This window comes from Balaenoptera ricei, chromosome 20 (genome assembly GCF_028023285.1).
Source record: "Balaenoptera ricei isolate mBalRic1 chromosome 20, mBalRic1.hap2, whole genome shotgun sequence".
Taxonomy (NCBI): domain Eukaryota; kingdom Metazoa; phylum Chordata; class Mammalia; order Artiodactyla; family Balaenopteridae; genus Balaenoptera; species Balaenoptera ricei.
The window spans coordinates 2097673-2125485 of NC_082658.1; the positions used below are offsets into that span (position 1 = coordinate 2097673).

A 27813-nucleotide genomic window follows, 5' to 3' on the forward strand; every position below is an offset into this window, starting at 1 on the left:
CTGTCAAATATTTTTAAATTTTGTCAAATATTTTAAAAATAGTGAGTGGGTATTCTTATCATTAGTTGTCTCTTGTCTGTCTGGTCCCTCTTGCTGCTAACATTTTTGGCTGAGCATTTGTGCTACAGACCCTCTTGGCTTGATTGGGGGCTTCATACCCACCCCTCCTACCCGGGGCATTTTTCAGACAACACTCGGATGTCCAGAGAAAGAGCAGAGTGGTTCTAGGCAAACACGTCCACGTCCACACCTGAGTCACAGGGAGAGTGTACGCAAAGGTGATTCGCAAAATCGGGCTTGCACCTTAGAAAGCTCATTGCAGAAGTCGAGGGTGGAGCAGAGACAGAGATGAGGCTGGAGGCTGGTCCATCAGTCCCAGCTGGAGGTGATGAGACCTGAACTCAGGTGACAGCTCGGGGGGAGGTTAGAAGTTTCAGGACTCAGTGGCCTATTAGACCAGATGCTGGTGTCCATTGTGACAGCACCAAAGTTTCCTTGTTCCTTTCCCATACTTTTTCTGCTTTTAGTAAAATGGTCATTTATGTTTTCTCTGATCTTAGGTTCATGGGGTGAACTACATTGATTAATGTTTTTAAATTGAGGTGAAAGTCACATTCGGTTAACCCTTTTGTTTGTTTGCAGCACAATTTATTATCTGGTCATAGTATTTGGGTATATTACTAGACATAGATTTAACACCATTGTGACTCCTCTTGAGACAGAACAACCCCAAAAGAAAACTTCAAATTGTGCAAGAGCGATAAATACCAAACTTTCTGGTCTACAAATGTGTACATATAAAATGCCAGCCATTTCTGGAATCATCCAGCGACCACGTGTTCACGGCTAGGTATCTGGTTTTGGCAGTGCTAATTGTTGGAACACGTCACATGCGTTGGCCCCAGTTATTTTTATGTCATTTACCAAACATGTTTGCGGGGACGGGACAGCCTCGGGCCCTTGGTGGGTGAAAGCCCTTCTTTTTACAAGCAGAAACCCCAAGCAGCTGGCCGCTCTGGTGAGCCTGAAGGTGTCACTGTCTTTATGCTTTGGTGAACAATCAAATGTCAACAGCCTCTGGCGACCAGGGCGGGACAAGACTGCAGTGTGGGTCGAATGTGTCTGGATCCATCCTGTTGACCCTAAACACGGAATAATTCTTCCACTTTCTCCGTGTCTCAATTGTCTGGTCCCGCAGACTGCTTCGGCATGACCACATGGATAACAGTAAATTCATCTTGTGTCAGTTTCCACAGGTTTCCATTCCTCTTGCTGCATTAGATCTGCCAGCTGCAGAATGTGCGGCCAAGATCTCGTGATAAAACTGCACATCACAGCCCTTCAACCGCTGAATGCTGTGCAGCACTCAGATAAGCAGCTGCTTTAAGGCCCTGTTTAGGGGAGGAAACTGACTAGTGTAATTGATCGCATCACTTTTATCGGGCTGATCTGCAGATACATTCAGCAAGGAATTGTTCTGGGTTGGGCGAAAGCAGGACAAAGCAGTCCCATGAATCTGCTCGTGAATCTGCTCTCACAGAGAGGGGTCGGGGGAGTGGGGGGCTTGGGGGTGCCGTTCCTGGCTCCCCTTGTAACCGCGGGCTAATTCTTGCTTCTTGAGTTGATCTTCAAAAACCAGAAACTGCTCCCATTCGAGCTTCTGCTGGCGCATCTGAGCAGTTTGCTTCCTTTCTGTCTCTGTCAATCTCACAGGTGTCAGTTTTTTTGAAAATTTCAGCTTTATGTTTGTTTTGCTTTACAAATATTCTTGATATTCCATGTTATATTTCTTTAAAAGGTCCCTTTTCAATTCATCTGTCCTTGGGAATGCAATCTCCTTCAGTTTCTTCATAATATCCTGCTGTTCAGGTACTCCACGTTGCTGGTAATCTTAATACCTGGGAAGCCTTTCTACAAACAAGATAATAAATTGATTATAAAGAACAAAGGCATTTTCCAAGTTTCCTTCCTTCAAATACACAAATGCCATCCTCTCCATTTCTATTCCAGATAGAAAGTAGCGCCCCCTCCCAACAGACATGGAAAACAAACTTAACGTTACCAAAGGGGAAGGAAGGGAGGGGATAAATTAGGAGATTGGGATTGACATGTACACACTACTACATATAAAACAGATAACTAATAAGGATCTACTGTATAGCACAGGGAACTATACTCAACATTTTGTAATAACCTATAATGGAAAAGAATCTGAAACAGGATATATATATATATATATATATATATATATATATATATATATGTATGTATTACTGAATCACTTTGCTGTACGCCTGAAACTAATACAATATTGTAAATCAACTATACTCCAATAAAAAAAATAATTACCAAGAAAAAGTTGTGGCCTGGAGTGATATTTTCATTGATGGTAACATTACAACCAAGGTTGCTCAGAACATGGACTCACTCTTCTGGGCTGAGGGAAACATCTCATTGTGAGGCATAGATAGCAGCTACTTTTTCCCCAGAATTCACAGAGAATTTCTGATCCGTGTTGTCCTGTCTAAAAAATGAAGGTGTTCACTGTTTCTTCTCAATTACGTCATCATATTACTTCAATCTAATCAGAAATATAGTGGGCCATAAGAGTTAGATCACCCATTTATTAGGAAAGGATGTAACTCAGGAACAGGCAGATGGAAGAGATGCTTCAGGCGAGGGATGTGGGAAGGGGCTCAGAGCTCCCCTGCCCTTCCCACACGCTACGCTCCCAGCACCTCAACATGTTCACCAACCTGGAAGCTCCAAAATTAACCTTTTTAAAGTGAACATTTCAGTGGCATTTAGTACATTCACATTACTGTGCAACCATCCCCTGTATCCAGTTCCGGAACATTCCACTGCTCCAAAAGAGAACTCTGGAGCCACTAAGCAGTTACTTCCTATCCTCCCTGCCCCCATCTCCTGCCCATTGCCAGCCTGTTTTCTGTTTCTATGGAATTACCAATTCTGAATATTTCACATAAATGGGGGTCCTACCATAGGTGACCTTCTGTGTCTGACCTCTTTCACTGAGCATAATACTTTCAAGGTTCATCCATGTTGGAGCATGTACAGTATTTCACTTCTTTTAATGGCTGAATGATATTCCATTGAATGTATATACCACAATTTGTTCATCCATTCATCAACTGATGGACACTTGAGTTGTTTCCACCTCTTGGCTATTGTGAATAGTGCTACTCTGACTATGTGTGTACATGTAATTATTTGAGTACCTGTTTTGAATTCTCTTGGGTATAGACCTAGGAGTGGAGTTGCTGGGTTATATGATAATTCTATGTTTAAAATTTTGAGGAACTGCCAAACTATTTTCCACAGATGTGGAACCATTTGACAGTCCATAACAATGTACGAGGGCTCCAATTTCTCCACGTCCTTGCCAACACTTGTTATTCTCCGTTTTTGTTTTCTTTTAAATTACTGTAGCAGGCCCCATGGATGTGAAAAACACTGAAGTTTTGTGCCATGTCTGCACAATTGCAAACACCTGGGACGTCCAAGTAGTGCTGGATCCCCCAGCTGAGCCAAAGCTGCGCTATATTCTCAAGTTTCCCATATCTATTCTGGGTCACACTCTGGGCAACAAAGCTTTGTGTCATATAGAAAGTCGTTCAGCTTCAACACGTAAATTCAAATGTGAATCCACGGGGCCAAGTCAAGGGACCAATATCTGAAACAGATCCTGCGCTGCCACCTCTAGCTTGTTCTTTCCATTCTGATCTTTTATTCTCCAGGTAAATCCTCTTGATGCACCACTGATTCTCCAGATATGCTGGGACGCACTCCTCAGATAAGCTGGGGTATGGTTGCATCCCAGCTTTGGTTCAGCCCGGGGATCTCTGCTCTGTAGGTTTCTTGTTAGGGTGGAAAGTAGTGCCAATCACAGCTGATACAGGAGGACAAATCGCTTTGGGAACCAGAGACTTTGGTTCCTTTGACTGTAAAGATGCTGCGTGACATCAAAGAAGGAACGTCTTAGAGGTAGCTGCTACCTGTATCCCGGGCATAGGGTAGAAATATGGGATGGAGAGAGAGAGAGAGAGAGAGAGAGAGAGAGAGAGAGAGAGAGGGAGAGAGAGGGAGAGAGAGAGAACCAGATCATTGGCGAAGAGGTAGTGGCTGAAACCATGAGAGCAGGTAATGTGTAATGGAACATGTGTCAGTTGGTGAAGAACTGGAATGAAATGTCCTGGTTTGATGTTTGGAGTATTCCTTTAATTTTAGTTACACTATCAGGAGGGAGGCTGGCTTGTGTGCTGAGCCGGTCAGGGCAGCTCTAAGTCACACATTGCTGATGAGTGAGAACCTCTGTTATAAATGGAAATGTGAACTGTCAAATGCACCTTGGCTGAAACTAAGTGCCGCACAGGATCGCCTATTTTCCTTATTGATTGCAAATACACGCAGGGAATAAAAAGCTGGTGTGTCTTCCAAAAACACGACTGAGAGTTTTCACGGCTGCATATCTGAAGTGGGTGTGATTTAGACGTTTCATGATTTCTCTGACACCAGAAACATCCTTTGGTGGGGTTCTAATTTCTTATGGAAGTTTGGTTCCAGAAGCTATTTAAGAGCCTTTAGGAAAGACATCAAGTGGATAAGATGTATCTTAAAATATTGAAAGTGGCAATTTCCTAGGTCCTCATTTCTTCCCTTTCTGGTCTCTCCCCAGGGATCTGCTCCCACACTTGCCGGTTTAAGTCAGCCTCTATCTACAGTTGACCCTGGTCTGACCTCGCTCTCTGGAATTCTCTGCATGTCAACATGCACTCCGATGGCATTCCTGACGAGCTCTTGAAAGAATCCTGCTTCAGCAACTCCCAGGGAATGGTGGGAGAGGTGTTTTTTAAAAAGAGATTTGTCACACACCAAGGACAGCAGTCATTTACTTTGCACCCTTTTATGCACGGACTATTTGCATGGTAGGCTGTTCATTTCCATTCTCCTATTCTCCCAATCCATGAACATAGTATAGATTTTGAGATCTTCTTGACCCAGGTCTGAAATTTCTCATGAACACATAGCCCAATGCCTTACACCCCCCAGGGATTCTTATCACATTAGCCTGTGTATTTCTTTCAAAGCAGTTATCACAACCTGAAATTATCTTGTTTGTTTATTTGTTTACCTGTTTACTGTCTATCTGCTCCATCTAGAAGGTAAGCTCCATGAGAGCAGGGTCTTCTCCCAGCATCTAGAGCAATGCTTGACCACATAGTAGGAGCTCGTGAAATATTTGCTGAATGACTGACTTACAGAATCAATAATTTTAAAATCATATAAAACTTAATTAAATTTATAAATTTATAAATTAAAGTTAAGCTTTCCATTAACTCATCATCAGTGTCTTTTTTTGTCTCTCTTAAACAATGATATTGTCCAAATTTAATTGGTATTATGACCAAATGTCAATTAACTATATTAGTGGCTCTCAAAATTTTTGGATTCCCTTGACACTCAACAATTATTGAGGGCTCCAAAGGGCTATTGTTTGTGTGGGTTATATCTATCATTATTTGGTGCAATAGAAATGAAAACTGAGAAGAATTCAAAATATTTATTAATTCATTCATTAAAAAATAATAAACCCATCATATATTGACATTAATATCATATTTTTTCTGTTTCCAAAACAAACAAAGAATGGGGATGAGGGGCTTTGTTCTACATCTTTACAAATCTCTTTAATGTTTGGCTTAATAGAGGACAGCTGGATTCTCATAGCTACTTCTGCATTCAGCATGTGGTGACATCACATATCGTGTAGCCTTCAGCAAACCCCACTGTGCACTTATGAGAGAACAAGAGTGAAAAAGGTGAGTCATTCCTTGGTATTATTCTGAAAATAGTTTTGAGTTCACAGGTGCCTCAAGAGATTCTTGAGTGGCCCCAGGGATCCTTGAAGCACATTTTGAGAACAAATGAACAGTATTAATGGAGAAGAATATACTTTTCTTTTCCTTTGAACTGCATCACCTTTAAACACTGTATCTTCCTCTTCAACATCCGTAGCTTAGGTTAGTATTAAACTGCTTGTATTCCTCAAAAATGTATCATTGCCAAGGGCAGCCAGGATGCATAGTGAGGGATGAATGATGGAAAAACGAACCAAAGGTCAATGTTTATTGCACTCCGACTCATTCACACAGAAACAGAAACATCAATTATAAAAACATGAGCCTTTGCTGCATGGTCCATATTCTCCAAAGACTGTCTCTACTCTTTATAATAACACTTCCATGTAGGAATTACTAACCTCATTTTATAGACAAAGAAAGGAAAGCTCAGAGAATGTAAACAATGTGTCCGAGGTCACCAAGCTAATGAGTGACGGAGTGCTGACTCTGGTACTCCAAAAGCATTTAGATTTTTACCATCAAATACTAGATTACCATCACATGGGGAGAAAAAAACACCGAAGCAATGAAGAGTTCACTGTATAAATGAATCAAAGAATTTTAAAAATACAGTTTTTTCTTTCTCTTTCAATGATGTGTAACTAAAAAGAAGTCGATGCTTTTTTTTCTCTGATCTGAAAAGTAATACATCTACAGCAAGACTGAAGACCAACAAAATATCCATCGATAGAAGACAGGTTACATTCACTGTGGTCTGTGGATAGATAGACCATGATGCAGTCGTTAGAAGGAGGAAGGCACCTCTATGGGTACTGATAGGGAACCATCTCTGAGAAATGTTCTATGAAAAAATAAGGTAGCGCAAGGTCTGTTTCTATTTTAAAAATGTGTGTCTTAACGTGCACAAGTCACCAGTGTCTTCCATGAACTCAACAAGAGGACCAACAGGAGACGGCTTATTTTTCTGTGATTCTAGTCCCTTTCTCCCCCATGTGCACACCTCGAGGTATTGTATGGGCAGATCCGTAACTTTTCAGGTCCTTCCAGAGAGTACAAAGTGTCCCTCTCACAGCCAGTTCAAAACCACCATCTCTGCTTTTTCTCCTTCCCCACCTCCTCCTTCCCGCTCCATCTCCATCTTTTTCTGAGCTGGGACCAGGAGAGATTAGGCGACTGGGGTGAAGTCTGCATCAGAGACATCCCTGTAGGTTTCCCCAACCCCCCACCCCTCGCCCATTAGGGCAGCATCTCCAAATGCCTCCAGAAGCCTGTCTCTCTCAAGGGCCCCATCTGTGGTTACTCAGAGGGCCTCTCACGGGACCCCCGCACTACCTCCTTCCTGATCTGGGTGATGTGCTCTTTAGCAGACCTCCCATGGCTCTCCTCCTTGGCTTCTTCCTCCAGCACCCATCCACAGCCTCTCTCTTCTGTTGCACGGTCAGGTGGCAGGTGGAGCCCTTCAAGTGGCTTCTGCCTTTCTTATCCCATATACACTACTATATATAAAATAAATCATCAACAAGGATCTATTGTACAGCACAGGGAACTCTACTCAATACTCTGTAGTAACCGATATGGGAAAAGAATCTAAAAAAGAGTGGACATGTGTATATGTGTAACTGATTCACTGTGCTGTGCACCTGAAACTAACACAACATTGTGCATCAACTATAATATAAAATAAAAATTAAATTAGAAAAAGAAGAGATGGCTTCTGTCTTGACAACTCCTCCAGCCTCCGTTACCCCGGGAGCTCACCAGTCCTCACCTTGACACGGCTGGTGTAGAGACTTCCCCACCGCTACCCTCCCTCCACTCACCCTGCTGGTAAGAAGCAGGCACTAGGCTCTGTATGCCTCCATCTTTCTCTCCCATCTTCTAGGGGACCCAGGCCAAATTCCCGAGAACATTCCCGCGGTCTCTGCTCAGACGCACAGGGATGGTCCTGAGAGTCTTCCCAACACAACCAAGCTTCCAACCAGGGCCAGTGACCTAATTTTCAGGACCCAGTGCAAAATGGAAATGCAGGGTCCTTTGTTCCAAAAGCAAGGAAAAGTATGGTTAAAGGCACTAAACTATAAAGCTTTTTCCTTTAAAAATGTTTTATTAGTTATAAATCATAATGGGGATAAGAAAGCTACATGAGTAGCAATGTAACTTACAAATAGCAAAAAGTACCATTCTGGGGTCATAATTTTATCTAACGCAATAATTTGCTAATGTGATATCTTGATTGATCATTAGGATTTTCTGGCTCACTTTTCTGCACATTAATTTATTAAGTCATCGAATGTTATACTTTTAGTAACTTCATTTTTAACTGACATAATTGAAAGTGGTGTCAGTTGCTCTTGGAAAATGCCTGACTGTAAATATAATTTTTAATTTTGAGAAGGCTTATTCTGTGGATGCAAGTTGCAGTTGCTTGTGTGATCCCCATAAGTTACAGGAGACATCAGATGAAACATTGAAATCGTTACTGTGCAAATTTACATTTAAACTTAAATTCAGACATACTCAGAAATGCTTAACATGAAGAGATAGAACTATTGATCTAGGTGCTGATCTATAACATAAATTTACCCATCAGTTGGCCTATCTCTCTTGGATATGCGTTGTTGATTTCTGGAAAGAGGGGGTGATTTCCGGCTTGCTTCCCATTCCCAAAGCCTTGGAGATTAGGAGGAATGGAGTGAAAAGGAGCTTACTCTTTTATTTGTAGGATTTGCCACTGTTTTTTTTTTTTTTAATTAAAAAAAGTTTTAAAATTTTTGTTTGGCTTTTTAAACATGGGCATATCTTAATTGTTCAATAAAAAAACTCGTTAACAAGAAAAGGAACTCTTTAAGCAAGAAATGCGCGGTGACTTACAATCTCAGTACTTGGTTGCTCATTGGTAATATTTTGATTCTTGCTAGTCTTTCCAACACCTTGAATGGTTACATTTTTATAGTACTCTTTTTATATTAGACGTAGCTATCTATAGTCCAGCATCTTCAATTCAGCTAAAAAATGGTAAGCCTGAAAACTTGCCAACTGTAGAGCACTGTCAGATCAAGTCTGCTTTTTCCTGGGGCTAAGTTTTTGGAAAGGTAAGGAGTCATCTGTCATTTTGGTGGTGTTTTTTAAAAAGATAAGGTGTGGGGCTTCCCTGGTGGCGCAGTGGTTGAGAATCTGCCTGCCAATGCAGGGGACACGGGTTCGAGCCCTGGTCTGGGAAGATCCCACATGCCACGGAGCGGCTGGGCCCGTGAGCCACAACTACTGAGCCTGCGCGTCTGGAGCCTGTGCTCCGCAACAAGAGAGGCCACGATAGTGAGAGGCCCGCGCACCGCGATGAAGAGTGACCCCCACTTGCCACAACTAGAGAAAGCCCTCGCACAGAAACGAAGATTCAACACAGCCATAAATAAATAAATAAATAAATAAATAAATAAAATTAAAAAAAATAAAATAAAAATAAAATGCGCTTTATTTAAAAAAAAAAAAAAAAAAAAGATAAGGTGTGTTTGCTAACGAATGAAGAGGATGCCACCAGAAGGTTATTTCCTGCGCTGGACGTTCCGTGTGTGCATACAGGAAGAGTCAAGGGCCGGCTGCTCTGGACAGCGGTACCCCAGGGGCTGCGTGGTCTCCGGCTGCCTGACGTCAGGCACGGCGAGAAGGCTGGCACCAGGCAGGCAGGCAGGGTAGCCCACGGTCGCGTGAAGCAGGGGCAGCTGCAGCAGGGCGTCAGGTGCTTCCTGTCATAGCTGTTCCCCATCAAGGCCTCTCCGCTAGCTCCTCAAATAAAGACCGAAGAACACCGACATGCAAAATCAAACCCCCTGAGTTTTCCCATTTGCTTAAATAAATAAATAAATAAAACATTTAAAGTGTCTTTTTAAAAAAGTTACAAAATCCATCAGATTTATTTCTATTGATTTCCATTTTCATGGAGTATCTTTTTCCTTGCCCTCACTATCAGTCTGTATGTGTCCCTAGACCAGAAGTGGGCCATATATGGGTCTTGTTTTTGTATCCATTCAGCCAGTCTATCTGTGTCTTTTGGTTGGAGCATTTAATCCATTTACATTTAAGGTAATTATCGATACGTATGTTCTTGGTGCCATGTGTTGATTGTTTTGGAGTTGTTTTTGTAGGTTGGATTTATTTCTATAATGAAAGGATGGTTTCACATTCAAAGACCAGTGAATACACTTAATGCAACTTTAACGTATTAACGGACAAAGTAGGGGAACATAATCCTCTCGATAGATCTTCTGGTCGATTGATAAATTCCAGTTCATTCAGGATACGAATTCTCAGCTAGCTGGGAATAGCAGGGAATTTCCTTAACCTAATAGAAAGTATCTACCAAAAACTTCCAACAACTAGCGTACTTACGGTATAAGCATGGCAAGAATTTCCTAGGAGTCAGGCCTGCATGCCCTGTGTCTCTGCGTAGCAGTTAGATAGATGAGATAATCTTCATCGGTCAATAAAGCCTCAAGAAACATAATGCTGAACAAATAAAACAGGCAACAGAAGGATGGGCACAGCATGAAACATCGCCTCTAAATTCTGCTTTAGCTTCAGACTAGCCATTTCGATACATATTCTTGTCATCCTGCTCGTGTCAAAACATGTTCTAATTTCCATTATGGTCATATATATATGTGTGTGTGTGTGTGTGTGTGTGTGTACATATGTACATAAATATTTAAAGGAATGCTAAAAATTTTACTTTTTTAGTATTTATATATGTATATATATATATATATATATATATATATATTAGGAATACTGAAAAATTTCTAAGCATGTCAAGTTTTTATTTGTTGTTGTTGCTATCTTTAAAGTGGATTTCAAATTTTACAGAGAACATGATGATGTCATGTTTATTTGGGGGTCGCTTGGTTTTCTTCTAGCTTAATGCATCTGTGTGTGTGTGCGTGTGTGTGTGTGTCTGTGTGTGTGTGTGTGTGTGTGTCTGTGTGTGTGGCCTGGTCAATTCTGGTAAATGTTTTATAGCATTTAAAAATAATCTGAGTGCACTAATTGTTGGGTCTAGAGATCTCTCCATATGTTCATCAGATCAATCTTTGAAATTGCTCAAACCTTGTATTTTCTTGCTAATATTTTGGGTTGCTTGATCCGACAAATACTAGGAGACAGGATGTTAAAAAATCACTTGCTATGGCTATAAATTGTCATCACATTCTATTTAGCATTACCCGGTATTTGTCACCCAAAGGACTTGTGGACATCTAGTCTGTCACATTGGGGAAAGTAGAAGTGTCTGTTTTCTCCCTTCTTGATTATAAGAGAGATTTTTGGGGGAGACTAGATAATATATGCACATGGCTCATAATTTGAAAGTACAGAAAGACACGTAGAACCCCAGTCTCTCTCCCTGGGGGCATCTAGTGTTACCCATTTCTTGAGACTCCTTCCAGAGATTGCCTGTCTGTCTGCCTTTCTCCATGTCTAACATAGTCATTACCACTTACAGTATAGATGGTTCTCTTTTCTCGACCTTGTTTATATTTTTTATTTATTTTTTATTACTTTTTAAAAACATTTTATTTTTTTATATTTATTTTATTCTATTTTATTTATTTATTTGGTTGCACCGGGTCTTAGTTGAGGCTCGCGGACTCCTTAGTTGTGGCATGCGAAGTCTCAGGTGCAGCATGCATGTGGGATCTAGCTCCCTGACCAGGGATCGAACCCAGGCCCCCTGCATTGTGAGCGTGGAGTCTTAACCACTGCACCACCAGGGAAGTCCCTCTACCTTGTTTTTAATCCTTTAGAGATGTTCAGTGAAAAAATCTCACCATATTTGCCTCATCTTTTGAATGGCTGCTTTTTCCATTGTGAGAAAAATATATATCTTTATACATTATATACATTATTATATGTCTTATATCTTATATGTATTATTTAACTATCTCCCATTAACGGCTATTTGTAGTGTTTCTAATGAATATTCTTGCACCCATATCATTCCTGTGTGTATCTGGCGAAAGCATTTCTATGATAAGAGCATATCAAAGGCATGAGCATCTTAAGTTTTTCTGGATGACTGGCCAATTGTCTCAACATCATTTATTGGGTAGTTCATTTTCCCCTCATCTATTTGAAATGCTGTCTTTATTGTAAGTGAAATTTCTATGTGTTGGAGTCTATTTTGATATTTTTCTATTCTGAGCCTTAGTTGTGTGTTTGTGTGTGTTTGTGTGTGGTACTGATGGGCCGTGCTTGGTAATAAATTAATATCTGGAGGGGCAGTCCCCCCTCATTATTTGCTAGACTATTGTTAATTTTTCCAAATGAGCCTTAGAATTAGTTTGTCTACTTCTGCAAAACAAAATCAAAACATAAAACAAAACTATAAAACTTTGTGGTTTTTATTAGTTAAATTTTATTAGTTAAATTAGTTAAATTTATTAGTTAAATAAATTAGAAATTTATTTAGGGGTCATCAACACTGCTGTGATGTTGCAGAGCAATGAGATGCTTTCCATTTGTTCAAAGCTGCTGTGGGGTCCTTCAGGGGTGTTTCTAGTTTTCTCCATGTGGATCTGTCATGCTTCTTGTTAAACTGATCTGCAGGTCCTTCATGCCTTTGTCACGCAGCTTCATACATTTTCAGGCCATGTGGTTAGGGATGTACCAGTACAGAATTATTACCTCTTCTCTTTTTCTTGCTCTTTTATCATTATGTAATATATCTCTATTTCTAATACTATCTTTTTGTCTTAACTACTGTATTTTTCTCCAGTATTAATAGAGCTGTATTAGTTTTTTTTGACTAGTATTTACCTAATATACCTTTTCCCCATTTTTGGCTTTCAACTTTTTAGTGTCATTTTTAGGTATACCTCTTTTTTTTATTGCGATGTAATTGATATATAACACTATATATTTTTATTTATTTTATTTTTTTATCGACGTATAGTTGATTTACAATGTTGTGTTAATTTCTGCTGTACAGCAAAGTGACTCAGTTATACACACACACACACACACACACACACACACACTATATACTGATATATATATGTACATCCTTTTTCATATTCTTTTCCATTATGGTTTATCCCAGGATACTGAATATAGTTCCCTGTGCTCTACAGTAGGACCTTGTTGTTCCTCCATCCTCTATATAATAGTTTAGCATCTGCTAATCCCAAGCTCCCACTCCATCCCTCCCCCAACCCCCTCCCCCTTGGCAACCACAAGTCTGTTCTCTCTGTCTGTAAGTCTGTTTCTGTTTTGCAGATACGTTCATTTGTGTCATACTTTAGATCCCACATATGAGTGATATCATATGGTATTTGTCTTTCTCTTTCTAACTTACTTCACTTAGTATGATCATCTCTAGGTCCATATCCACATTATATTAGTTTCAAGTATACAGCATGATTTGATATTTGTACATATTACAAAATGATCACCACAATAGGTCTAGTGAACATCCGTCACCACACAGAGTCACAAAATTTCTTCTGTGTGTGATGAGAACTTTTAGGACCTACTTTCTTAGCAACTTCCAGATGTACACTAGAGCGCTGTTAACTACAATGGCCATGTTGTACAGTACCCTCCGCGTTTATCTTATAACTGGACGTTTGTTCCTCTTGATTCCCTCCATCCATTTTGCCTGGCTGGGCAACCACCAATCTGGGCTCTGTATCGATGAGTTTTTTGTTTTTGTTTTTTTTAGATTCCACATATAGTGGCATCATACAGCATTTATCTTTTTCTGTCTGACTTTTTTCACTCAGCATAATGCCTTCAAGGTCCATCCATGTTGTTGCAAATGGAAAGATTTTCTTCTTTTTTATGGTTGAATAATATTCCTTAGTTTCCTCTTTTAAAAAAAATTTAAATTGAAGTATAGTTGATGTACAGTAATATTATATAAGTTACAGGTGCACAATATAGTGTTTCACAATTTTTAAAGGTTATAGCCCATTTCTAGTTATTATAAAATATTGGCTCTATTCCCTGTGTTGTACAATATATTCTTATAGCTTATTTTATACCTAATAGTTTGTACCTCTTTATCCCCTATCCCTATATTGCCACCCCTGCTTCAATCTCCCCACTGGTAACCACTAGTTTGTTCTCTATATCTGTGAGTCTGTTTCTTTTTTGTTATACTCACTAGTTTGTTGCATTTTTTTTTAGATTCCACACTTAAGTGATATCATACAGTATTTGTCTTTCTCTGTTAATATTCCTTATTTTCTTTATCCACCTATCCATGGATAGATTCTTAGGTTGCTTCCACGTCTTGGCTATTGTAAATAATGCTGCAATGACCATGAGGGTGCAGATATCTCTTCAAGTTAGTGTTCTCATTTCCTTTGGATAAATACTCAGAAGTGGAACTGCTGGATCACAAGGTAGTTCTAGTTTTAATTTTTTGAGGAAACTCCATACTCTTTTCCAGAGTGGCTGCACCACTTCACCCCACAGATAACATTATTCTGGGACTATTTAAAAGGTTAATTGATCAGTTCAAGAGTTCCCAGACAACCCCGCTACTATACATTTGAGGCCCAAATCCACTTGAGGCTGGAGGTTTCAGGGGAAATTTTCCATTTTACCCAGAACTCAGAGGAAGACAAGCTTTGCCTTTCTGAGCTAATGGATAGTTTTTCTCCCTTCTATAGGGCGGGTAGACCTTCAAAGACCTCGCTTTCATGCAGGGGTCTTAGTTTCAGTTCCCTGCCTCATGTAGGTCTGAGGCTTCACCTCCCATTTCTGTGCAGGCTACGCAATCCAAGCCTGCTGTTTACCAGCTCTCGTAGCCTGTCTCACCCTACCACTCATAGCATCAGCTCGCCCCCTTCCAGGTCTGCTCTTTTTGTTTGTACTTTTTTTTTGCCATGTTTGCCTGTGTCATGTTTTGGCTCCTGAGGTTTCCCTGTCCTTATTGAGAACTTAGTCATATGTTAAAAACGTTGTTATATGGGATCCAAAATTTCCGGGTGATGATAACCAGAAATTTTCCCTTTTATCATAATCTTCCATCTTGATTGTTACTCATCCATCCAGCCATTCATTCATTTATTCATGTGCCTAATATGTGCCAGGCACTGGTGATACAAAGATGACAAGAATACCTAAAACCTCAGGGGTTAAGAATCCACCTGCCAATGCAGGGGACACAGGTTCAAGCCCTAGTCCGGGAAGATCCCACATGCTGTGGAGCAACTAAACCCATGCGCCACAACTACTGAGCCTGCACACCTAGAGCCCGTGCTCCGCAACAAGAGAAGCCACCGCATTGAGAAGCCCACGCACCACAACAAAGAGTAGCCCCCTCTCGCCTCAACTAGAGAAAACCCGCGCGCAGTAACAAAGACCCAATGCAGCCAAAAAATAAATTAAGAAAAACCAAAAAAACCCAGCGTCACCACACACACACACACACACACACACACACACACACACACACACGGTCACTATATTAGTGATGGCTGTGTTAATTAGCTTGATTGTTTAATCATTATATAAGGCATACTTACAGCAAAACATCACATTGTACAACTTAAAAACATGCAATTTTTAAATTTGTCAATCATACCTCAATGCAGCTGGGGGACAAAAAGACGATAGAAGCTTGAGTTGACAAAGAAACCTTTTTGGAGGGGGTGGAACTGAAGCTGAATCGTGAAGATTAAGGGCAAGGAGACCGAGGTGTATTGAGTGCTCATTGTGCTGGGTGCTGCCCTAGGTGCCGAGGTACAAGATGGGAGAGAAGCTCTACCTTTAAGTAGTTTCTAAATGAGTGGAGAGAGCCGGAGATGGTCGAGGAAATAGGTCCTGGCAGTGTGGCATGGGCCATGTGCTCCAGTGGGGAGGCATAGACTGCCAGCGGAGCAGAGGAGAGGTCTTCAAGGAGATGTTTAAGTTGAATTTTGAAAAATGAGTGGCCATTCGCAGGATGAAGCCATAATGAAAGAGACTAACAGTTTTGACTGCATACAATTGAAAATTTACATATGAAAATAATAACGGTTGATATTTATTGAGCATTTACTATGTGCCAGCTATAGGTTTTTCAGCATTGCGCTTTATCAGGTTGAGGATGCTCTACTTGGGTCAGTTTTAGAAGCTCATCAACTTAGATAGAAAGGGCTGATCATCAGAATAGTGTCCTCCAATAGAGAACAGACTTGTGGTTGCCAAGGGGGAGAGGGGGTGGGGGAGGGATGGATTTGGAGTTGGGATTAGCAGATGCAAACTATTATATATAGGATGGATAAACAACAAGGTTCTACTGTAGAGCACAGGAAACTAGATTCAATATCCTGAGATAAACCATAATGGAAAAGAATATGAAAAAAGGACATATGTATATTATAAGTGAATCACTTTGCTGTCCAGCAGAAGTTAACCCAACATTGTAAATCAACTCTACCTCAATAAAATAAATTTAAAAAAAAGAGAATAGTGTCCTTCACCAGAATGCAGCAAAGCACTAACAAATCAGTGGTCTAGTTTGTAAGAGACTGCTGAAATATATTAAGACATCACAGATACATCTGTTTTGCCAAGGACTCAAAGAGCAGCCTGAACTTTTATGATTTGCTGGATTCATGGACAGATGATGGGCTGCCTTTCTGCTGATGAGATTATTTTACCCACCAAATCGTCGTGGAGAAATCCTGAGAAGAGCAGTAGCTTATGCACACAGTACTATTTGTCTAGAGGCAAAGGTAAGCTCAACAGAGAAGGAGAGTGGGAGACCATGACCAGCTTCATTTCCACAAAGAGTTGGATGCCGGGTGACCTCTTAAACCAGCTATTGCTGTCTGCACCAGGATATCATCGTAGATCTCGGAGCGACTGCATGTCCGTGGATTATGTTGTATTAATACAGCAGTGGGTTTGCTTTGTGAAAGAGGGAGGGAAGAGTAAAAGGGAGAAGACATCTGTTACTTCTAGTGAGTTAAGCCTTCTAAAAATATTTCTTTTTTAGTGACCACTTGTTCTTTTGACCCTTTGATCTTTTACTCTGAATATAGGGCCTTTTCAACTCCCCCACTTTTTCCTCTCTGTGTTTGTAAAATGGTGATAATGCCTGAACCACAGAAGGAGAGACTTCACTTTGCATCCACATTTTTTTGGAGATGAGAGGTTGTGGCGATAAAGGAAGAAACCTTCTGATTCTTCTTGCAAAGACGGAAGAGCTTCATTCACAAAAATTGTGTTCATTCCATTGATTCTCAGGAAACACTCTTGAAGCTCCGTGATCAAGTCTGACATATTTAGTGATTCAGTGAACAGCTGATTGATCAGCGGGAGAGAAAAGATTCTCTCAGGAACCAGCCAACTTTGCAATCAATTTCACATTCGTCAGGCTGACGTTGGGACTGGGCAGAGAAGACCCCTCGAGGTTTTGAAATGTCTTCATGAGTATGGAGTCTTGAGAGCGTCAGTGGCTTTCCAGGGGACTGTCCTATGAAGGTCACTGGGCTGTAGTCTGCTATGATGTCAGGAGATGCACGCTCTTGATTTTAAGGAGATGCTTCTTCTCTGTTTTCCTCTCTCTCTTCCTCTTCCTCTCTCCTCCCTTCCTTCCCCCTTCTTCTCCCCTTCTCCCCTTTCTCCTCTTCCTCCTTCTCCTTTTTTTCTTTCTTCTTCTTTTAAATAAGAGTTCCCCCTCCCTCTTCATATTCTAAGGATAAATTATGCTCACCGTGGAAAGCAACAGCACGGTATGGCTGTTGCTCCAGAATCAAGCTTGAGTTAGAAATCTGGCCCCATTATTAACGAGCTGTGTCAACTTGCAGAAGTCACTCATCTGGTCCACCCCGGTTACCCAGGTGTTAATGGGTGTACTCAGGCTAGTTACAGCCCAGAGCTGACGTCATATGGATTTCACCAGACTTTCATGTTCACACATATGTGCCAGGCACATAGCGAGAGTTCCAAATATTGTGCTATTAATAAAAAATCCAAAAAACACAGACAACTAAAGCTACCTATAATTCGATGGCTGGGAAATACATTTTACCTGCAGGTACACTTTTACCATCTAAGGTTTTCAAATGAAGGTCAACCAGATGAGTTAGTGAATAGTTATTTAGCCAGACACTCTGCTATGTAGTGAGAGGCATGTGGTTGTAATTTAGTCAACGTTTTCTGACTTTCTCCTGAGCTAATCATCTTTCTAGTAGTCATTCATTCATCACACTCTTTCAAAGATATTTTTAGCACTTTTTGTGTACCAGATGCTATTCTAAGTATTGGAGACACAACAGGGATCAAAGCAAAAACTTGGCTCTTGTGAGACTTACGTTTCTGTGTGTGTGAGAGAGAAGAAGGGGGAGAGACTAAACAAACTAGCAAAATATATATAATAAGTCATACGGTGGTAAATATGGAGTAATTGTGTGTAGGATAGGCTTCGTGTTGGAGGTGGGTGGAAGGTTGCATTTGGAATAGGACAGTCAGCTGGCATTTGAGCACAGACCTGAAGGAGGTGGGGCTCGAGCCCTGAGGCTGGGGGGGTAACTCAGCCTTTCAGGTGGACCGAACGCCAGCACCGAGGTGGCTCTGCCTCGTTTGAACAGCAGCAAGGACGACGATGTGGCCGGAGGGTGTGCAGGCGGGAAAGCAGAAGGGCTGAGATCAGAGGGCCGTGCAGGCCGCTGTGAGTCTTCTCTGCCCCATTTCCAAACTCACTGGCCCGAGATCTGCTTTGACCAGTGAAACGCAAGAGGAACTGATATGGGTCTTTCCTCTACAGAAGCTTTAGGAGCTAATGCTTCTGTCCCGCTGCCAGGATGTTCTAGAAAGAGGCCACTTTTAAAAACTGAGATCTGGTGTGAAGATAATATGGAACCATATTTCGGGCCACCTGGTAGATTTGTAGTGTGAGTGAGAAATAAACTTTCATATGGCTCTTTTTCCAGGCTGTTTCTGGATTGGGCTTGTCCTGAAGTTGCATTTGCAAAGCACTTTGTATAGCATTTTTAAAAGTTATATTGTCTATACCCAAAAACGAAGTGGGGAGAAGCTCCTGGAATCAGTGGGCCCTCCCCTTGCCCCTCCCCTGCTTTCTGCAGCCAAGCCTGGGGGGTCATAGCCTCCATTACGTCAATAGCAGCCCAATTTGTCTCCCTGCCAGACTCTTCCCACACTGAAGCCAAAGTAACATTTCAACATGCAAATTTAATACTGTCTCTTTCCTATTTAAAGTCCTTCAGTGGAAAAGTAAAAAAATAAGTGGAGGGTCTGAAAAGGTGAAGCGTCAAAAATTTTAAAAGGGAATTCTTCACAATGGTATGTGAACGTTTCTGGGTAGTGGGGTTGCGGGTGATTTCTAATGTTCTTTTTTGTATTTTTCCACACTAAAAATGTTTTTAAAAACCCCGCATAGTCCAAAAAAGAAAAAAAAAGCCCCTGTTTCTAGATGTGGCAGATTAAAGATGGCCCAGGAGCTTTGACACACCTTCCATTGAGAGATTGGCTTCAGCGCCCTTCCCTTTGGAACCGGGCTGGCTGAAGTCTTGTGTTTGACCAAGAGCATGTGGCAGGAATAAGCTCTGGGACTTCCGGGTTAGGTCATCAAAAGCCACGCAGATTTTGCCTGGCTCTCTCGGGATACTCTCTCTCTCTGGGAGCTCTGGGCCCTCGTGGAAGAAGTCTGGCATCTTGAGACGTCCGTCCTGTGAGCAAGGCCATCTGAATCCTTCAGGCCAGCCCATCCTCTGGCTCAACACCACCCAGTGACCTCAGTGGACACCACACGGAGCAGAAGAATCACCGAACCGAATTCTGCCAAAATTCCTGATCCACAAAATCAGGAGATACCACACTGCGATTGTTGCTTTAAGTGCTGGGTTAATTCGTTCGGTGGTGATCAATAAGTAGAATTCCAGACGACAAAGAAAGGCTTGTCAGCAGGGCTGAGGTCCTCCCACGTCTGGCTCCACCTACGTTTCCCCTCCTCTCTCCCTTCCCCTCCTACTGAGCTCTCTGCTAATCTCGGACTTCTTATAGGTTCTTGAACCCGCTATGGTCTTCACTCTCCGTGCTTTTGTCCATGCTGGGCCTCTTTTTTTTTTTTTTTTTTTAACAACAGCTTTATTGACGTCTAATTGATATTAAAAAAAAAATGACGTGTTTAATGTATGTGCGTGTGTGGTAAGAAAGCTTAACATGAGATCTACCTTCTTAACAAATTTTTAGGTGCATAATATTTTAACACTAGACACAAGGCTGTACAGTAGATCTCTAGAATTTACTCATCTTTTTAAAAAAATTTTTATTTTATATTGGAGTAGAGTTGATTGACAATGTTTTGTTTCATAAGAACTTACTTGTCTTGCATAATGGACCCTTTCTACCCACTGAAGGACATCTCCCCGCGTGCCCCTCCCCCAGGCCTCCCCGTTCTAGTCTCTGCTTCTATGAGTTTGACAGTTTAGAATCCTCCTAGCAGTGGCATTTTACATGCTGCGTGAAATAAGCCGGTTTCAGAAGGACAAAGCCAGACGATTCCACTTGCATGCTGGGCCTCTTTTCTCCTGTTTTCCATCTGCCTGGACTGCTCGTGCTAATGTTGTACGTTGTACCCGCTTCGGTGGTGCTCGTCTACGCATCACATCTGTTCCCAGGTCCTTCTCTTCCGTTGGTCTGTGTATCAGTGCCTGTTGCTGCTGTATCAAATTACCACAAACTTAGTGTCTTAAGACGCTGCAAACTTATCTGGAGTCCTGGAAGTCAGAAGTCCTGAGTGGGTCTCACCAGGCTGAAATCAAGGTGTTGGTAGGGCTCCCTTCCTTTCTGGAGGCTCCAGGGAAGGATTTGTTTCTTGCATTTCACATTGTCTAGAAGTTACCCACGTTCCTTGACTCGGAGCCTTCTCCATCTTCAAAGCCGGCAATGGCTGGTCTAGTCTTTCTCACGTTGCATCTCTCTGACACCGGCTCCTCTGCCTTCCTCTTCTGTATTTAAGGACCCTTGTGACTACATGGGGACCACTCAGATAATCCAGGATAGTCTCCCTATCCTAAGGTCATCTGCAACCTTAACTCCGTGTGGAACCTTGACTCCCCTTTGCCATGTGATATAAAATATCATAGATTCTGGGGGGTAGCAGGTGGACATCTTTGGGGGCCATTATTCTGCTGACTACAGTCTGTGAGCTCTTGCATTACAGAGGCTGTGACTTCTGCGTGACTCTCCTCCAATGTAGAACAGGAGCCTGCTGCATAAGAGACACCCACGAATAGGTATTCCAGGATATGGACCTATAAATAAAATAAATAAAAGATGGGAGATTTGTCCAGAAGGAGCTTACATGCTAGAGCAAGGGTCAGCAAACTACGGTCTATCCTTTTTGAATAGCTCACAGGCTAAGAGTGATTTCCCCCTTTTTAAGTGGTTGAAAAAATCTGAGTAATATTCTGTGAAATGTGAAAACCATAGAGATTCCAGTTTAAGCATCCATAAATAACGTTTTCTGAAACGTAGCCATGCCTGTTCATTTACGCATTATCTGTAGCTGTTTTGATGCTACATTGGCAGAGTTGAGTAGTTGCAGCAGAGACCATATGACTGCAAAGTCTAAAATAATGACTGTCTGACCCTTTACAGAAAAAAAGAAAGCCAATCCTTGCTCTAGACTCATGTCATCCAATATAACTTTCGTGACAATGGAAATGTTCTATATCTGTCGTTGTCCAATATGGTGGCCACCAGCCACCTGTGGCACTTGACATGAGGCTAGTGCCAGTGAAGAACTGACTTTTACACTTTATTTTAATTATAATTGATTTCAGTTTAAAGAGTCACCTGTGGCTACTGCATTGGACGGCTCAGCGCTGGGAGAAGAGGAGACAATAATGGGGATGAAGATGCCGATAATTCAGGTGCCAGGAGCCCTACTAAGAGAACAAGGACGATGTTCTTCTAATGCCCATTTTACAGATGAGAAAACTGAAGCTAAGGAAAAGGGAGTGATCTGCTTAAGGTTACATGGCTTGTCAGTGTCAAAGGTAGAACCCAGGTAGGTTGACTGTGAAATTGTCACCCTAACCACAAAGCCACCTCAGTAAGATGAGACATGTACACATTGAATTATAACGTGGAATGTACTGAGTGCTATGAAATAAGGGAAAACAAGGCAGGGAAATACAGGAGGGGAGAACATCTGCCCAGGGAGGAAAGAGGCAACTTCATGGGTGCCAAACTCCTTAAGCTGAGCTTTGACATTTGGGCAGGATTTTGACTGATAGCTATGTGCTTGTAGGCAATGACCTACATCAGCGTGTGGCCTTGGGAAAGCAGAGGGCGCTAAGGTCCTGGAGGGCAGGGCCGTTGTAAAACCCATGTCAGAACTTCGCTAGCCAAGGGCCACAGAAGTTTCTCGACAGATGGGTGCACTTCCTCTTTTCTATCAATAACAGCCATGTAAATGACCTTGTCTCCCTTTCACTTTGACTGGAAGCTTAGCATCAAACTTGAACTTGACAATAGCAGCAGTAGGAGACTCTTACAGCTTGAATATTTGTGTTTCATTGTCACTCTCCCGCAACCCAGCCTGATTTCTGCCCTTCATTATGGTTTTTTTTCTGATCTTAATATTTGTTCTTATTCACGTTCTAACATAATTCTGTTATGTGCTTATTTGTCGCGATGCTCTTTCAATCGTTTCATGAATGTGTCTGGGTATAAATAACAGAGTAGGTCCTAGTTGGATGAGGATAGAAGGTGAATTCAGAAAGTTAAGCTGGAAAAGATAAGTTGGTGTCAGGCCCCCGGGCAGTCAGACTCAAGCAGGCTGCTGGCTGTTTCTGCCTTGAAGAAATAGCCGTGAGCCAGCCCGGTCAATCCCCTGCAGCCTTGGCTGCCATCCGGGCAGATCGCCACTCCGTTCTTAGAAACCTGGCAATTGACCCCAAAACTGTCGCGTGCTACTGCCCCCTTGCTTCCTGGGCTGGCTCTGATGTCTGCTGGCATCTTCTTTGAGGGTTAACTCCCAAACATCCTTGGTTTCCGCCTCGTTGTTGGCACCAGGGAACAGGAGGGCATCGTATACTCTTTCTATAGGGACACCCTGATCGTGTCCCTCCCCTCCCTGAAGGACTCAGGTGAAAGCCCCGGTGCATTAGCTTGACTCAACGTCCTGGCTCACACCCCAGCTCTACCTTTCCTGCTATACATACAACTCGGGCAAGTTCCTTAACTTCTCCTGCCTCAGCCTCCTCATCTGTAAAGTGGGAATAACAATAGTACTACCCACCCCAGAAAGTTGTGATGAGGATCGGCTGAGTCAGCCTGTGTAGAACACGAGAACGGTCTGGGGCACAAAGTACGTCCTCTGTGTGTGTCGGCCTTATTGTTGTGAACTGCTCAGACTCATCTTTTACTGGGTCCCCCCCACAGTTTCTGGATCCACGCATCCTAAATTACTTGCCGTTTCCCAAATGCCCTCCAGCTGGTTTCCCTCTCACCTCTGGGTGTTTTGTACACGTTTCCTCTGCCTGAAAAGTGTTCTTTCTCCACTCGTCACCAGCTCTTCCTTATTCTTCTTATCTCAGTTTAGATGCCACCTCCTCTGGGAAGCCCTCCCTGCTTACTCTCTGTCCTCCCTCACCCGTGTGTATTTTTCTGTCTCTCCCCCTAGAGACCAGGGACCATGTTTGGGACCCTTGTAAGGACGATCACAGTTCCTGGCAGAGTAGGTTCACATTAAACTGTCATTGAATGAGTGGTCAAGGCAAAGCATAGTAGAGACAAAAATATATGCGTTAGTTTGATGCAAATCTAAATAAAATGACCTAAAGTTCCAGCCGCATAATTTCAAAGCTGGAGCGAATCCTAAGCTCTGTTTATACTATTGCCACTTGGTGGTGCCAGTTTAGTTGGTGCCCGACAACACCCACCAGCCTTCCTCAGGATCAGTCTTCAGGAATTTGTGCTTTGCATAAAATGCTAACCCCTTATACTCCGAACTAGGGCCAAAGAGAGCTGGGTGGTAGAAAAATAGGGAAGAACAAGGGAATGCCAGGACAGGAACTCAGACTATATCAAGGGGATAGGAGGATAAGACGGGTCTGTAAGAACATGGGCCTGGAGGCCAGCTAGCTGCAAATCCAGAATCCCAAACTCAGTGCAGGGGGCAGGGATGTTATGGGGGCAGGAGAGAGAGGACGGAGATGGCTGAGGATATATGACCAATTCAGCAAGAAGGGATAAGAAAACATTCAGACATGGGGCACTGATTTCCATCCTGGAATCCAAATCGAAGAGCAGGCAGGGCTGGGGAAGCAAGCCAGGATTCAGTCCAGAAGGGCCAGCCATGAGAGCTGCTTAGTAAAGCTCACCCATAACCACGATTAAAAGGGTAGAATGTTTATTTCAAAGTGGAAAAGACACACAGGGTTTCTCAGCGTAGGCGCTGAAAAATTGTTCATGCTTTTCTCCAGCTTAGAGAGGAGAATCTTTTTGTGTCCATCCTCTACAGTGGAGATGGCTCCTGCACTGTAGAGTGAAGAGTTGTTCAGTGATGGCCCCTGATCGGCGCTCGCTTCTCTGGCTGCCACCTTCAGGAATGGGTGGATCAAGGGTTGACCAAAGTGTGGCCAGCCAGCCTGGACTCTCCACGCAGTTGTGACTTTTGACTGGGTGACCACAGTCACCGTCCAGTGGTTTGTTTGTTTTTTTTCCTCTTGGTTGACATGAAGACTGCACATTAACGAATAGGTCATTTCCTAATTATCCAACAAGAGTCTGGAGATTTTTATACTGTTATTTTCCAGGACAGGATAAGGGACATATCACTCAGAGCTCTTTTATGTAAGCAAAGAAACAAACCCTTGATGACATAAGTAGAAAAGGAATTTATTGAACGTATATTGGGTGACTCACAGGACTTCTGGGAAGGCAGGAGAACCAGGTTCCGGCAATGTGCCAGTTGGGGACAACACCCGAAATCACAGTGTAGAAGTGGTTGGGTGAGAACACCATCCAGGATTCCCTCCACGGGATGTGAGTAGGAAAGCAGTTGATAGAAACAATGCAGTCTTGACATTCTGTGTATTTTCCCTCTGCCTTTCGAGGGATACAAGTTTCCAACGGCTTTAATCAGCACAACAGCCTCATGATTATCTATTCTCTCATCTCTTGCTGGCTGGTCGTGCAAAGGAGTCCACGTGGAAAAACAGCTCTGAGCATCATTTCCCCCTTGATTGCAGGTCAGAAGCGTCATCTTGGTTCCCGGTGCTGTGAATTGCCCTGACCCTTCACTTCTTATTCTGTGTCTTTGCAGCATCTGTCTTCTTCTCGAAACACTTGCCCCCCTCAGCTTCTGCGACCCCCATGCTCTCCTGGTTTGCTGCCTGCTTTCTAACATCGCTTCTTCCCTTTATCTTCTTGTTCTCGGTCTTCCTCATGCCATCTTCCTTCTTCCCTTTGCTTCTCTCTCAACACCTGCTACCGGGAAGGATGTCATTCACGCCCATGGCTTTGAAATTAATAAGCTGATGATTTCAAAGCCCTTAACTGTCTCCTGAGCTTCCAACCGGCACACAACTGACAGCCCCTCGTGGATGACTCACGGCCCCTCACCCCGCCCACCCCCGCTGCTCCTCCCTGCTTCTCTGACTCAGTGAAGGGCAGCAGCATTATTCATTGGCTAAGACAGAAACCTAGGGGTCATCCTTGAGTCTCCCCTCCTCCTGATGCTCCACAACAATCCCTAGGTTCCGTCTCTCCTAGTTCTTTAGTATTTCTGGAATAGGCCCAGCTCTACTCACTTGCATCAAAATTTTATTAGTTTAAGCCATTCCCACCCCTCACCTGATTCTGGCAACAAACTCCAGCAGGTGTCTTTGCTCCAAGCTCCCTCATACACCCTGGGCCTGCCCTCACTTCACTAGAGGCAGAGTGATAAAGTGTGTACTTGACCATGTCTCTTCCCCGCATGCGACCATTGTATGATTCCCCAGTGGCTCTAAGAAGAAAACCCAAACTTCTAAGGCAGGGCTTGCCAAACTATGACCTGTGGGTTGACTCTGGCCCACGATATGTTTTTGTACAGCTCACAAGCTACAAATAATTTTTACATTTTAAAATTGTCGAAAGAAAGCAAAAGAATGTGACGTGAAAATTATATGAACTTTATTCAAAATACACAGAGAACTCTTAAAAGTCAACAATGAGAAAACAAACAACCCAATTCGAAAATGGGCACGAGATCTTCACGGGCACCTCATCAAAGAAGATACACAGATGGCAAATAAACATACAAAGTGAAGCTGAACATCATAGGCTATTAGGGAACTGCAAGTTAAAACAGCAACGACATACCACTACATACCTGATAGAACGCCTAAAATCCAAAACGCTGACAACACCAAATGCTAGTGAGGACGTGGAGCAACGGGAACTCTCATTCACTGCTGGTGGGAACGCAAAGTGGTGCAGCCACTTCGGAAGACAGTTTGGAGGTTTCTTACAAAAGTAAACATACTCGTACCGTGTGATACAGCGATCGTCCTCCTTGCTTTCGAGGGCGGGGCCATAGCTCATCCCTCACCTCCTCTGCATTCCAGGTACCTAGGGCCTGCCCTGTGTGTGCTCAGGAAATACCTTTTAAGGCTTCTGAACCTGACGTCCAGGCATGGATGAGCGTCGGTATCTGTGGACCCACTGAAATCAGACGATGAAGGTCATATGTGTGTATGCTTGGCATATTTTCTGGGGAGAAAGAAAGCCCTTGTTTTCATGAGCTTCTCTGAGGAGACCATGACTAAAATTTTTTTTATTGAAGTATATTTGATTTACGATGTTGTGTTAGTTTCAGGTGTACAGCAGAGTGATTCAGTTGTTTTTTAAAAATTATATTCCATTATAGCTTATTATAAGATATCAAATAGAATTCCCTGTGTTATACAGTAAATTCTGGTTGCTTATCATCACTATCTTTTTTTTAAAGCCCTAAATCTGTGAACTACTGATTTCGGGTTAGCATGAGTTAAAACTAGCAAAGGCATAGGAGAGCCATATCTGGGAGAAGAATATTTAGAAGAGATTCATGCAAATATCTGGGCTAGACTTGACTCATGCTTGTGATGATTAATTTTTACGAGTCAACTTAGCTAGGCCCTGGTTCCCAGTTTTCGGTCAAATACTAGTCTGGATGTCGTTGAGAAGGTATTTTTTAGACGTGATTCACCTTTAGAACAGTAGTCTGTAAGTAAGGCACATTACCCTTTGTAAACGCCTTAAGAGAAAAGATTGAGGTTCCCAGAGGAAGCATTTGGGCCTCCAGACCCTCTTCAGAGTCAAGGCTGCAGCATCAGCTCCCCCCTGGACATTTGCCAGTGAGAAAAGCAGAAAGACTTTTGGCATTGGAATGCTTGCTGGAATTAGGTTATCTCTGAAACCACAACCTTGGGTTCCACAGGAAGCATATATACTCAGCACAAATAGGTGGTGATAGTCTGAAAACTACTCCTTGGAAACCTGAACTACGTGCATCTGGCCTCACCCAATGGAAACTTGAAACATAAGAAACACTAAGAAATGGCATGCCAAAATATTCCTTCCTTTTATACACTGGCTTTCTTTTTTTAAAATTTTTTTTATTGGGGTATAGTTGTTTTACAACGTCGTGTTAGTTTCTACTGTACAGCGAAGTGGAGTTCCCGTGCTATGTGGCAATTTCTCATTAGTTATCTATTTTATACATATTAGTGTATCCATGTCAATCCCGATCTCCCAATTCATCCCACCACCACCCCCTTCCCCCCTTGGTGTCCATATGTTTGTTCTCTACATCTGTGTCTCTATTTCTGTACACTGGCTTTCTTAGTTCAACTTCTGCTTACTAAAAGCATTACTGATGTTTATTTTGCTTTTAAAATTGTTTGCTGTTGTTTGTTTCACAAACATTGTAACAGCAATTAAGGAA

At 42.4% G+C, this 27813-nt stretch overlaps 1 pseudogene; it reads right to left on the reverse strand.

Moving 5' to 3' along the window:
- Positions 1 to 224: 224 nt before the first annotated feature.
- LOC132355836 (AMSH-like protease) lies at positions 225 to 26429 on the reverse strand (annotated as a pseudogene).
- Positions 26430 to 27813: the final 1384 nt, after the last annotated feature.